Source organism: Camelina sativa, chromosome 7, assembly GCF_030686135.1.
Source record: "Camelina sativa cultivar CO46 ecotype springtype chromosome 7, ASM3068613v1".
NCBI classification, from domain to species: domain Eukaryota; kingdom Viridiplantae; phylum Streptophyta; class Magnoliopsida; order Brassicales; family Brassicaceae; genus Camelina; species Camelina sativa.
The window spans coordinates 14,099,043-14,108,552 of record NC_141886.1 but is presented as its reverse complement, the minus strand read 5'-3'; the positions used below and the strand labels follow the sequence as shown (position 1 = coordinate 14,108,552).

Here is a 9,510-nt window from a genome sequence, read left to right as displayed (position 1 = left end):
AACAAACTAACCATGTGGTTACTAACCTTTCATCTCGACTACATTCCAATAGAGTTCACCACAAAAATCCGTTCATGTCGTCCAAAAAAAAAACCATATCCATAAAAACAAGATGGAATGGATACCTAATGTATTTTCTAAGATAGCAATGTAACCAATAGTGTTCCCAATTACATCCACAAAAAAAAAGCAAATCAGGACACATCCTATTGAATACTATCCGCTCCTAATCCGGTTAGCTTCACGCCAAGAATAACCCAAAATCAGTGCTCTCCCACACTACCACCCAACTGTCTACCTTCATCCTCATGGCAACGGGTTCGAACAACTTGTTCGATTGTATCCCGTCTCTTTGCACCTACCACAACGATTAACTTTTGTTTTCACGAGTCCATTATTCTACAAACAACATAACATATCCAAATAGAACGGGAACGTTACAAAAATGTTTATGTGGATACCAACACCAAACATAAAAAAAGAAAACACACATTGAGCCCACTTACACGAAATTCACCAACAGAAGGAACCCTGCTCTCTTTTGGACGGCCAGCTGGACGTCGCGCCTTAGGAGGGTATAAAACACGGTTCTTTATTTCAACAGGAACTTTAGCATCACAGATCTTAGGATTAATTATCCCTTCGTAAGTCTTTCTCCATGTTTCTGTCTTGTAACAGTCACCCACCAAAGTCCCATAAGGGATGCCTTGCGTATCAGCTGCTAGCAATGCATGCCCGCATGGTATTTTCAGCCTATCGTACTGCTTACAAGAACACTGCTTCATATCAAGGAAAACATGGTGCTTTCCGTTAAGTAAACCAACCATTTCATAACTCCAACTAGATAGACTGCCTACTTTGCTACCACAAACACCAACCACGTTCTTCTGCATCTGTTTATCAACCTCTGGCATAGTCAAACCTCTATGCTTTTCAGCTTTCTTACGCCTCGCACTAAACCACCTACTTAACATCGCACGAATGTACTTAAGTAGTTCAATAATATGACAGGATCTACCCTTTCCTAACACATTGTTCAAAGACTCTGCAGTGTTGGAGGTCATCAAATTGTAACGGTTCCCTTGGAAATAAGCCCTACTCCAATGAGCAGCTCCAATTTTATCTAGAAAAGCAGCACATTTGGCATTTTTAGCTTTGATTTGTCTATAGATTTCGAGGTAACCAGTTACCTTATAGGCAAACGCTGCATTCGTCACAAGTTTTGCAAGTCCTTTACTATGAAACTTCGATTAACATTCTGGGCTATATGTACTATGCAAGCTCCATGATGTTACAAAGGAAACACCGTCTTTTTCGCTGTGTATATTGAGCTGCACCTATATGAAATTATGGTCAGGCTCTTACTATCAGCAACGATTCGTTCTAATTTCTCAAAAAACCAAGTCCATGAGTCCTCGTTCTCACTGTCCACAACAGAAAAAGCAAGCGGCAACACCTGGAAATTAGCATCTTGTCCACTTTCTGTCAAAAGAACTCCATTATACTTCCCATTCAAATGAGTCCCATCCACAACAATAACATGCCTAAGCTTCTTAAAACCTTCTATGGAAGCCCCAAAAGCCAAAAACATATACAGAAACCTTTCTCTGCCATCTTCAACCACTTCAGTTTTAATATTGGTTATAGTACCAGGATTCGCTTCTTCTAGAACATGGAGATAACAGGGAAGATCCTTGTAAGACTCATCATCAGAACCAAATATTCCTTCTAGAGCCTTCCCCTTCGCCCTCCAACATTTGCGGTAGGACGCATCGACCCTCAATTCTTCTAATATCATCTGCTGGAGATCCAAAGGAGCCGGTCCTTTAGTAGGATCACTGTACTTCGATCTGTACACTGCTGCAATCACCCTCGAGGTCGCTTTCTTTAGGTAATTGTTCCTAGTCTCTATTGGGCATGTGTGTTCTAGATTAGCTTTCCTGATCACATAGTACCCGGATTCTTTCATTTCATAAGCTAGTATCCTCCAGTCACACCTCTCCCCAGAACAACTAACTACAAACGACTCTTTCTTGGTCGTCGTCTGCGTGAAGTGAAACCTGTTCTTGATGACGTATATAGCTAAAGCTATCTGGCAATCCTCTTTGTTTGCAAACACCTTACCCTTATAGATACCTTTCCATCATCCTCACAATCCATATCCGGTAATTCATCCCTAACATACTCTGTGTCGTCAAACATAGGAGGAATATCAAACTCCTCGTCATTTATATCTTCTAGTCTGCGACCATCCACTGCAGGTCCAAATGCCAGTCCACGACCACCTGACCACGTGGTTACATCAACATATTCGCCATCAACTACTCCGACCTGTTCCAACCCACCAGTTGTCCTCACTTTATTCTCCTCTTTTAAAGGAACAACTCCATTAACTAACACAGTGTGATCAAAACAGGAGTTTGTGTTACACATAACCTCCACCACGTTCACCTGATCAAACTGATCGCCAATGAAATTCCCCCAAAACTCTTTATCATAGCTCCTTGGGCTCACAGCTACATCGATTACTACAGATTCTTCTTCCTCGTCTACATCTTCAAAAATATCTTCCAATCCGTCAAATTTTTCAACACAACCTAATTGTGTACATGTCATCCCACGACCAATTCCAACTTCTACACCCTTACTGCCCTTCATCTTTCCCTCAATTTCTGTCAACTCAGCCATATATTCTTCATCAACCTGGCTTGTTTCAAAAACAAATGGCTTCGAACCGGCTGTTGATGCTTCCCCTAAAAACCCTTCTTCACTACCGTTGTTACTAAGGGCAAATGAAGACCCCGACCTACGTCTCTTCCGACTTTCCTCTCTGCAATCGGAATCCTCAGCGTCGTTACCCATTCCTCTCTTCTTAACCTCCTCAAATGTTACAAACAAATTCAACCCATAGTTCTTACTAAGCATATGAATATAATAAACAAGTCCTAAATTCGTTGTCACAACGACCGGAAGCGTCCTCACCCCCGTCGTCAATTCCATAAACGTTGGGATGCAGTAACTCAGATTAGCCTTCTTCTCCACTAAACCGAATTCACCAACAACAGAAACTTCTAACTCTCCTAACGTTGTGGTCGAAGACAGTGAAACAACACGCGAGAGAAGTTTATTGTCAACTTTGAATCCCCAAACGCCGTCGTCAGAACAGCTCCAGCTACCGGATATTACCACACAGAAACTCGGATCTTCACCCTGCATTACAAATCAAAGGAAAATATCACACCCATCCACGAACGACAAACAGAGTTGCATTTATACAAGCCTATCCACACAACATAAACCCTACCTGCGCAGCCATGTTTCGTTCACGGAGACACAAACCCTACACTCAACTTATGTCTCTTATCCACAAACAATCTTCAAATCTAATAAGGAGCACACATCCAACGGTGGAGAATAAAGAGAGGTAAGTAAGGTAAGTTTTTACTTGAGAAAGAGAGGTAAGTTGTATCAAAGGTCAATAATGTAAAAGGTAGATGGACACATAAGCCAAAAACTTGAGAAAGTATAGGGAGTGTGTAAAGTGGGTTTTGGTGAAACAACAGTGGGTTTTGGTGTCATTTACCCTAGTTTTATTTTTTTATATCACAACTGATGTACATGATTGTTCTCTACACATTTATTGATGGATGGTTGTTAATCCGTACACTCGATTGTTTTGATTAGTAAACATTTATGGTTGTATGGTTTTGATCTGTACACGTTTATGGCTGGATGGTTATTATACATGTTTTTTGTTGGAATTGATTTGTATACGTTTATGGCTGGATGGTTTTGTTGGAATTGATATATCTAACAATCCAGTGTACGGATTCTAAAATTATTTTCTACAATTTTTTTATAGTTTGATATGCATTTTGTATTATTTTATACCAAAAGTGGTATATATAATATAAAAAAATCATAGTTTTTTTTTATAATTTGATATGCATTTTGTTTTATTATTTTTAAGTTTTTTATATCACAACTAATGTATATGATTGTTCTCTACACATTTATTGTTGGATGGTTGTTAATTCGTACACTAGATTGTTTTGATTAGTAAACATTTATGGCTGTATTGTTTTGATCTGTATACGTTTATGGCTAGATGGTTATTATACATGTTTTTTGTTGGAATTGATTTGTATACGTTTATGGCTGGATGTTTTTGCTGGAATTGATATATCTAACAATCTAGTGTACGGATTAAAAACCATCCAACAATAAATATGTACAGAACAGTAATATATATTAGTTGTGTTATAAAAATATTTAAAATAATAATATAAAATGCATATCAAACTATAAAAAAAACATAGACAAAAATTTAGAAGAAAATATATCTTACCAAATATTTGTATCTCTCACAAGTGGTCCTACGTCTAATTATCCTATTATGAATAGTGAACATACAACTATATTCCTAAATAAATTTTGGAAACATACTAAAATTACAATTATTCCGAGAAATAAGTTTTGTAAAAAATATTTAATATTATCAAATAAAATCATCAAACAAAAAACATATCAAATTAAAAAAAACATAGGTTTTTTGCATCAGATAAATTGCATCAGATAAATTACATCAGTATACTTAATAATGTGTATAGACATTTATAAAGAACTATTGCATATATCACTTTTGATATGAAAATATATTTGAAATTACTAAAACAAAATGCATATCAAATTGTAAAGAATAAAATATAGATTTTTATGTAGTTGAAAATTTCAAAAAAAACCTAATTTATACTAGAATGTATTTCAAATTTAGATTAAGAGGTGTAATAGTAAAATGAAAGAAAAAAAAACAAAAAAAAAAAAGTAAAAGGGAAATTGGCAAAAATAACTAAGAAAACAACTATAATTAAATCCATAACTACTCTAACCATATAACTATAATATAGTGTATATAAACTACAATATATATAATCTTACCCTTCCACCATCACCCCTATCTACTCCTTTACCATCACCTCCAGCCACCACCTTTATCCCCTGCCACCACCATCACCACCACCTCTTTACCACCATTCCACTTTGGTTCTCAATGTAATTTTTAGGGTTTAGATTTCCTCCAGCCACCATCTCCGATCACCGTCACCTCCGATCTCCGGCCTCTGGCCACCGCCATTTCCGGCCTCCGGCCACCGCCACCTCCGGCGACCAATTCTGGCGAACTTCTCCAGCAACTTTCGCCGGCGACCTTCTCCGGCGACTTTCTCCGGTGACTTTCGCCGGCGGCCTGTCCGGCGACTATCTCCGCTGGCCACCTCCGCCGGCCATCCCGCCGGCCGGCCACCATCACCACCATCAACCAACCCTAAATTGGTAATTTTTTCTGCTCTTGATTCTAAATCCCTAATTTTTTCAAATAGTTGGTTATTTCCTTCTATAATTTTTTTGTTTTGGTCAGTGAGCCAATTCACCCAAAGTAAAATATGTCGATGGAAAAAAGAAGGAGAAAAAAAAAGTTGCTTCTGACCCTACATTGCCTTCTGCTTCTCACTCATCCACCTACATTTTTCTCTCTCACTCACGTCACTTTATTTTCTTTATCTAACAAAACAAAGTCAAATATACTACTTTTATAATTTTGAATAGTGAACGTATTAAAAACCTAATTTTTTTAACGTACTAAAATTACAAATACCTCTAAGAACAAATAGTTTATGTAGCAAAAACAAGAACTAAGAATTAAAGAGAACGAGAGTTACCCTTTATTATTTGCGAAACATGTAAAATCGAGATCCTTGCGAACATTGTTAGTAAAGATGATTGTATCATTCTGAATAAGTATATATGTATGAGTATGATCAGTCAGAAGAGAGAGAGAGAGTGTGTGTTAATGTGGAGACTGTTTTATGTTTTATGAAAAAAGTACAGTAAAAATCTCTATAAATTAAAGAACATGTATATATAAATTGAACCAAACGAGTATTAATTAATTTAATCTGAGTAGGGGCTATAGATTGTTATTATCTATTGTAGTGTTACCTGCCGATCGCTTCACTCATAGATGTATTAAGAGACGCACCCATCATGGCAGAATTTACCTCATACTGCGCATGCAACAACAAGTAAACTCTTCTCATTTGTTTGCCCATCAGAAGCAGCAAAGGTACGGTACGGTGTGTGTGTTTGAACCCGTGAATTGAACACAAGCCCCATTCACCACGCTATACACGTGGATAAGGCCTGCATGCCAACAAAAAGAGATAGCTAAAACGGATTGAAAACGCGAAACAAATGAATAAAAGAAAAAGAAAAAGAAAAAAAGAGCAAACACAAACAGTTAAAATCCCTTTCGAAGTAGTGAGTAATTTGTAAGACAGCTGTGTATTCCAAATCCTTTGCAACCATCAACAGCTGCCAAATAATTAAATTACAAACAAATGACATTTGGAACAAACTGAACCTTTTTTAAATACTAGAAAGAAAGAGAACCTACCTGGGCAATGTTAAGATTAGTAATGGAATCGTCATAGCCTGTAGAATTCGGGTCATAGTATGTAGAATTCGGGAATAGCGAGAGAAAATCTTTTAGAAAACCATCTCTCCACTGAAGGCAATATTAATAATCAATAAGAAGAGAATTAAGCATGATACAGAGTATAATCCTCAATTGTACGTGACTTAATTAGCATGCAAGTAACACCCTCTCTTACCTGAGGATCCATATCTGGAGTGGCAAGCGTGATCAAGATTTTGGGAGCAATTTCACCTCGCAGGATCCGATCATATGCCTCAAATTTTTCCAGAAGCTGCAAAAAATAAAAAATAAAAATAAATTAAAATAAAAAATAAAAAAAGATATTATAAAAATATAATGGGAAGACCTGTCCGAACCCAAGGAAAAAAAATAAAATAGACGAATTTAAATCACCACCGGTGTGACATCAGCCTACCTCTTCGTCACTGAAGACTCTGGTAAACGAACCCTTCCGGCGGCGTGCCTTATCAACAAGCACCTCGTTGTTGCCGTAGAATCTGTCAAATCTTCTCGCGGCGATTTCATTAGCTACTTTCGTGACAGCGGCGACGGCAGCTTCACTACCTACTTTCGCTGCGGTGGCTTCGGCTTTATGAGTCGTTTGGTTCACGCAATTCTCCTTGTTCGTCATCTCCCCCAATCTTTAGGGTTTCCCTCCGTATCCTCTCTCGCACGCAACTATATTATTAACAAACTGTACTTTGGTTTAACTAATTTAGTTTGTATTCGGTTTATAGTCTTAAACCGATCACAAAACATTTGGTAGTCGGTTCACCAAAACAATCTTTAGTAAAAAAAATTATTGATTAGAGAATTTGGTAGTCGGTTCACCAATACCAAAGTTTTGTTTAAACAAATTTTAAAATTAAAAGTCTAAAACATTTTTAAAAATATAAAACTATATAATTCTAAATTTCTAATACGTATATATATTAAACAATGTTGTACACACTACACACTAAATTGCATACTGTTGAGGTTGCGTTTGCTAAGGTTCGAGCTCGTTGGCAGATTCTTGATACGAAATGGAAACCAGAGACGATGGAGATTCTGCCGTTTGTCATAACTACGGGTTGCTTGTTGCATATATATATGCTTCTCCTTCGACACTCCGAGTCTCTTCCTCCTCATCTTTTTCATATTTCCTCATCCCATGCACCATTATCACCATTATTCACACATTCCTCCATTGAATCATCATCATCATCATCATCTTCAGATTTCACAATAAAATTATGCAACAAGCAACCCGCAGTTCTCATCTTGTAAAATATGGATTCTGCTAGTTTTTTTGCTGTGTACATCTGTTTTGATATGCAGCTTAGGGCTTAGAATGTCAACTAGATAACTTAGTGTTGATCGTTTATTAAATGGATTATGGTTATAGGTTCTTGGAACCTTTCTTATGAAGAAGAAACAGACATAATAAGAAGTTAAGCCTAATCCGTCTATACAGTAGAGAGTCTAATTCTTGGGAAATTGTTAATGTGGTTGGTTATATACCTCTATATAGAGAATCAATCATATTGATCACGTATCAATCACGTATCAATCACAATGATCACGTATCAATCCCAATGTCGTGATTTGATATCAATCTTCCTCCTATGTAAAGTTGTATATTTGTCTTTATTACACTTAGACATCCTGTATAAATACTTGTCTTCATCGATCAATATGAATCATCCTTCTCATTATTCTTACATGGTATCAAGAGCAAAGATCTGGAAAAAAAATCTCCTTTTTTCTTTTCACGCAAACACAGTCTCAGCATGAGTTCTTCCCCAAATATCTCTGCTGCCACTATCTCCGACATCATAGTCGCTGATGCCCATACCTACCTCAACATCAACATGAGTAATGTCTCCAAGCTTACTCCGTCAAACTATCTCATGTGGCTTCGTCAAGTCCATTCTCTCCTTGCTGGGTATGGTCTTGTCGGTCACCTTGACGGCACTACTGCCGCCCCACCCACCACCATCACCGTTGACAACGTCTCCGCTGACAATCCCGAGTATCAGATCTGGCTTTGTCAAGATCGCTTGATCTATAGCGCTCTTCTTGGCGCTATCTCTATCTCTCAACAACCCATTGTTACTCGCGCCAACACTGCCCACGAAGTCTGGCAAACCTTGGCCTCCACCTATGCGAATCCCAGCCGTGGCCATATCCGCCAATTGAAGACTCAACTTAAGCACTGGACCAAAGGTGACAAGTCGATTGAGACTTATCTTCAAGGTCTAGTTACCCGCTTTGATCAACTTGCCATTCTAGGCAGACCTGAGGAGCTTGAGGATCAGATCGAAAAGATCCTTGAGGGCCTTCCGGAGGACTACAAGCCTGTCATTGACCAAGTTGAGGGTCGAAACACACCGCCGTCCATCACCTACCTCCATGAAAGACTCATTAACCATGAGTCGAAACTCCTTGCTGCTGCCTCTCACTACTTGCCTCATGCTCCCACCTCTGCAAACGTTGCTCAGCATCAATCCTCAAACTCGCATCGCTCTTCGAACCGCAACAAAGCCGCTAACACCAACTAGAACTCCTCTTCCCAGTCCTCTCGTTCGTCTGCTCCACCGTCGTTCCCACCAAACAATCGTCCCTCTCGTCCTTACCTTGGCCGCTGTCAACTTTGTGGCACACAAGGCCACAGTGCTCGTCGTTGTCCTCAGCTACACACCGTTGCTCCACAATCCTCCCACAGTCCGTTCACGCCATGGCAACCACGTGCAAATCTAGCGGTTGGTGCTCCATACACCGCCAACAACTGGGTTCTCGACAGTGGTGCCACTCACCACATCACATCCGATCTCGAGAACTTAGCTCTCCATCAACCGTATATGGGGGTGATGATGTTATTGTTGCCGATGGCTCCACCATTTCGATAACACACACTGGTTCCCTTTTTCTACCTTCCTCTTGTCGTCTTTTAGAAATACATAAAGTGCTATGTGTTCCCAACATACAGAAGAATCTAATTTCTGTGTATCATTTTTGTAATGACAACCAAGTCT

At 38.7% G+C, this 9,510-nt stretch overlaps 1 pseudogene; it reads right to left on the bottom strand.

Moving 5' to 3' along the window:
- Positions 1 to 306: 306 nt before the first annotated feature.
- On the bottom strand, positions 307 to 3,316 carry LOC147941182 (uncharacterized; annotated as a pseudogene).
- Positions 3,317 to 9,510: the final 6,194 nt, after the last annotated feature.